Genomic DNA, 5697 nt, shown 5'->3' with positions numbered 1-5697 from the left:
CTCCCGTATAACATCTCAAAGGGAGGACGATCGATACTCGCGTGATAGCTGTTGTTGTAGGAGAATTCAGCTAACGGGAGGTAGGTATCCCAACTACCACCGAAGTCTAGCACACACGCCCGTAGCATGTCCTCCAGAGTCTGGATAGTCCGCTCGCTCTGACCATCCGTCTGCAGGTGAAAAGTGGTGCTAAAGTGTAGATGAGTACCCAACTCGTCGTGGAATTTCTTCCAGAATCTGGAAGTGAACCGTACATCCCTGTCAGAAATCACGGAGACTGGCACTCCGTGTCGAGACACCACCTATCGAATGTAGATGTCGGCCAACTTCTCGACCGATATACTCTCCTGGGTCGGTATAAAATGGGCACTCTTGGTCAATCGATCCACGATGACCCATATGGAATCCACTCCCCGTGCCGTCCTGGGGAGTTTGGTGATGAAATCCATGGTAGTATCTTCCCATTTCCACATGGGAATATCCAACGGCTGCATCTTGCCGTATGGCCTCTGGTGCTCAGCCTTGACCTTCCTGCAGGTCAAGCACCGCTCCACATACCATGCTACATCCCGCTTCATGCAGGGCCACCAATAGTCATGACGAAGATCTCTATATATCTTCGTCGCCCCGGGATGGATAGAAAACCTAGATTTGTGCGCCTCATCCATCAATATCTGACGCACGCCTCCATGGTAGGGGACCCACACTCTATGGTGAAGAGTCAATAACCCCCGGCTATCATAGTCGAAGGAGGAAACCTGTCCCACAATATGCTCGCTCTTCCGATATTCCTCCTTAATAGCCTCCTGCTGGGCCTCTCGGATCTGCTCCAACAGTGGAGTCACTACTGTCATCCACATGCAGATGTCTCTGATCGGCGCTGCCTTACGGCTCAATGCATTGGCCACCACGTTGGCTTTCCCCGGGTGGTAAAGTATCTCGCAATCTTAATGATTCACCACATCCAACAACCGATGCTGCCTTATTTTCAGATTCGGCTTATCTATGAGGTACCTCAAACTCTTATGGTCCGTGTAAATGGTACATCGGACCCCATAGAGGTAGTGTCGCCAAATCTTGAGGGCGAAGACGACCACCCCCAACTCCAAATCGTGTGTCGGGTAGTTCGCCTCGTGGGGCTTCAACTGCCTCGAGGCGTAGGCGATGACATGCCCTTTCTGCATCAATACCGCACCCAAACCCGAAATAGATGCGTCACAGTACACAACAAAATCCTCTACGCCCTCTGGCATGGCTAAGATCGGCGCCTCGCATAATCTCTGTCTCAGTGTCTCGAACGCTGCCTGCTGCTCAGGCCCCCAGCGAAAGACTACAGCCTTCTTCGTCAGCCGCGTCAAAGGTACGGCTATGTTGGAGAAATCCTAGATGAATCTCCGATAGTAGCCGGCTAATCCCAGGAAACTCCGAATCTCAGATGGAGAATTCGGAACCTCCCATCTCATCACGGCCTCCACCTTGGCCGGGTCGACCAGAATGCCGTTCTGGTTGACAAGGTGCCCAAGAAACTACACCTCGCGCAACCAAAACTCACACTTGGAGAACTTGGCGTAAAAGATCTCCCTCGTCAGGATATCCAAGACCTCTCGCAGATGCTCCTCATGCTGCTCCTACGTCTTGGAATAGACCAAGATATCATCAATAAAGACTATCACGGACCGATCCAGCATCGGTCTGCGCACACGGTTCATGAGGTCCATGAACGTGGCAGGAGCATTGGTGAGCCCGAAGGGCATCACCACGAACTCGTAGTGGCCATAACGAGTACAGAAAGCAGTCTTCTGTATATCCTCATCTCTGACCCTCATCTGATGGTAGCATGACCGCAAATCTATCTTGGAAAACCAAGATGCTCCCTAAAGCTGGTCGAACAAATCATCTATCCTCGGGAGTGGGACACGGTTTTTCACTGTTACCTTGTTCAGCTCCCGGTAATCTATGTACATGCGATGTGACCCGTCCTTCTTCTTGACAAACAGAATCGGGGCTCCCCAAGGCGAGCTACTCGGCCTGATGAATCCCTTGTCTAGCAGCTCCTGCAGCTGCGTAGACAACTCCTGCATCTCGAGAGGAGCCAACCGATATGGTGCCTTGGCTATCGGAGCCGCACCAGGGACTATGTCGATCCTGAACTCCACCTGTCGCTCCGGAGGTATCCCAGGAAGCTCCTATGGGAACACATCTGCGTAGTCCCGCACCACCGGAACATCGCTCACCGTCGCCTTACCCGCCTCCCGGGTATCCATAACATAGGCGACATACCCAGCGTAGCCCTGCTGTAGGTAGCGCCTAGCCCGCGCTGCTGAACATAATGTGGGTCCACGATGTGGCCTCTCGCCGTGGATAACCAACTATCCCCCACTTGGGGTCCTGACTCGCACTAGCTGCTGTGCGCAGTCTATCACCACCCCATTAGGGCTTAACCAATCCATGCCTATATTCACCTTGTTCCCACGTAACGGAATGGGAACCAAGTCTACCAGGTAGCGCTCCTCAAATAGCCTCAATACACAGTCTCTGAAAACTAATGATGCTCGCACTGATCGGTCATCGGCAATCTTAACCTCTAAAGGGCAATCCAACATGCCCGAAGACTCAGGGAACCTCCTGCTAACTGCAAGGGAAACAAATGATCGAGTGGCACCTGAGTCAAATAACACCTGTACCGGGATACCATTCACATGGAACAATCCTAAACATATATACGTAGAACACATATCAATAACATAAGCAGCATATAAATTTATCAGGGAGAAAGAATCATACTCGTCACCACATTGGGTGCGGCGCGTGCCTCTTTGGTAGTCAATTGGAAGGCTCGACTCCTCACCACTGGAGCCTCCGACTTGACCTGCCGTCCATCTGTAATCCGCAGGGTCGCTGGAGCTGGTGCCTTCATCGGCGTTGCAGCTGTCAACTGGGGACTATTGGCCCTTTTGTGGCCCCGCTGGTTGCAGTGGAAACACAGCAACTCTGATGTATGGAAAGTGGGCGCAGGGGCAGTACAATCCTTGCTGAAGTGCCCCGTCTTGCCGCACTTGTAGCAGCCAGATGTTCCCAATCTACAAACCCCCTCATGTGCCTTGCCGCATTTCCTGCAGCGGCCTCGACTCTGTTGGCCTTTCGGCCCAGTGTCTGATCCCTTGGGCTTCTTCCCTGAAGCCTAGTCATATGCCCCTCCTCTGCCTTCCTCTTCCGGAGGTGCTCCAAATCAATCTCTCTCTCCCTCGCCCTGGCAATCATGGAATCCAGGGTCGGACAAGCTGAAAAACTGACATGCTCCCGAATATCGGCTCGCAGCATGTCGTGGTATCGGGTCCTCCTCATATCCTCGTCTCCTGCGTACTGGGGCACCAATAAAGTCCTCTCCCGGAACTTGTCGGTGATCTCTGCCACTATCTCAGTAGTCTGTCTCATATCAAGGAACTCCCGGGCCAGTTGTTGAAGCTCCACCGCGGGTGCGAACTCAGCCCTGAACCGGGTCATGAAATTCGGCCATGCCATAGCCTCAATAGTTGGGGCTCCCAGAGAGTCACCAACCGACTCCCACCAATCCTTGGCCCTGTCCCTCAAACATCCTGCAGCAAATTGAACCTTCGACCCCTCAAGGCAGAAGCTAGTCAACTGTGCAGACTCAATGTCTGTAATCCATCGCCTGGCAGCAATGGGGTCCTTCGCCCCATGGAAATCTGGTGCACCACTGCCTCTAAAGTCCTTGAAGGACAGTGTGCGTGATCCTGACTGGTTGGTCGCCATGTCGCTCCTGAATGCCCTGAGGCGCTCCTCCATCAGCTCTACTATCCCTTCCTTGATCGACCCAAAGATAACCGGGGTCGCATCAAGGATGCCCCTAGTGATCTTTGACGCGATAAACTCACGTAGCCTCTCCTCCACTGGCTCGGAACCCGAACCCGAACCGGATCCCTCTCCTGAACTGCCAACTGCTGGTCTCGGGCGTAGCACCACCATTCTGAAAAACACAACAACGACAACCGTCAGAAATATTGATATATCTAGAGGGATCACATCTACCACAAGTTCTCTGGTCTTGTCTCAGCCTTCCCTGATTCAAGTACGGATCCTCTGCTTTCAGTAGTACGGTCCCATACTACCTTCCACATCTATCCGTACTTTCCTCAAGAACTGCCGTGACTCCACCAAGTCCCTTCTATTACCACTGTTCTCTGCTATTCTCATCCTAGGCTTGCCCTAGGGAAATCTCCGACCCGAACTAGTCCTCAGCTGCTGAAGGTCTCCTCATAATGCTAGTTAGCCACTACCTGAATACCATCACATGTAACGAGGCTCGGATAATCCTTCGAGTAGGGGAATCATCCGTACAACGATTAGGGCTCAAACGAGAGCTACGCACTAGGGTCAAATCCAACACTCTAAGATTGTTCAACCCTGATCACATGTGACTTAATGTATTCAGCTAATAGCTAACTCCCATCACTCAAAGTCCCACAAAGCACAAAGCAAGCAGCATTCGGACAAAAGAGGAAACAACTCAAGCAAATTCTATCCTCGTAACAAGAATTTGTGCTAGCATACGAGTCTAAGCCCATATAATCAGGCATAACCAAGACAGGCTATCCTACACTGTCTAACCAATACTATCATGCAGCTCAAAAGCACATATAACAAGCACATAAGGCATCTTTCCTAGATCCTTAGTCCTAATCTAGCATGCTGTTCTACTAACCGATAATCATAACATAAACTTGTATGGGTAAGTTGGGGAAAACTTACTTGAGCTCGGCCGGTCGCGCACATCACACACCTTGTTCTTTTCAAAGTTCTTTTCTCTTTTCAAACTTCTTTTATAAAATGATCTTCCTTTTGAAAATTTTCATACCAAGTCCTTAGTTTGAGTTCAGACACACCCGAGAGTGTGCCCGAATCCCTCAAACCAAGGCTCTGATACCAACTTGTAACGTCCCAAATTTCGAGTCCAAAATTTCATTTTTTAATTAATTGATTTATAAAACATTTACTGAAAAACCTTCTTAATATCACAACGAACCATAAATCATTCAAAAGATGTTCCAAATCAAAACACTAATAGTAGTAAAATCATAGTACAATCCCATGAATCAATAATGCGAAAATCTGATGTGCGTGTGATGTGCAGCTACCGCGCCGGCTCTTTCCCCTTCGCTAAAGAGGTACCTGAAACAAAACTGAAAACTGTAAGCATGAAGCTTAGTGAGTTCCCCCATCATACCGCATACCATAAAAACATAAAACATAAAACATAAATTCTGCCAGGCATATCTGGGTGCCCGACCTACCCCTTCGGTCCTTTCGACCGGACATTGCCTAGCATATCTGGGTGCTGGCCTCCCCTTCGGTCCTTTCGACCGGACATTGCCTAGCATATCTGGGTGCTGGCCTCCCCTTCGGTCCTTTCGACCGGGCATTGGGGACTATTTCACCCCTCTACTACTACTACATAACATATATCACATAATCATAATCTGTCTAGCATAGCTGGGTACTAACTACCCCCTTCGGCGCTATCGACCGGTAATCTTGGGGACTATCTCCCCTACTGCTACTATCCCATAACATCATACCGTACTAGCACATAAACGTATCAGATAGTAGCAAACCTAGATGAATTTCACAAAGACGATCATCTCACATACAATTCCTACTGGTGGGTCGGCATTGTGG

This window comes from Lactuca virosa, chromosome 8 (assembly GCF_052849685.1).
Source record: "Lactuca virosa cultivar CGN04683 chromosome 8, Lactuca_virosa_CGN04683_v6, whole genome shotgun sequence".
Lineage (NCBI taxonomy): Eukaryota > Viridiplantae > Streptophyta > Magnoliopsida > Asterales > Asteraceae > Lactuca > Lactuca virosa.
Note: the sequence above shows the minus strand (reverse complement) of the source record.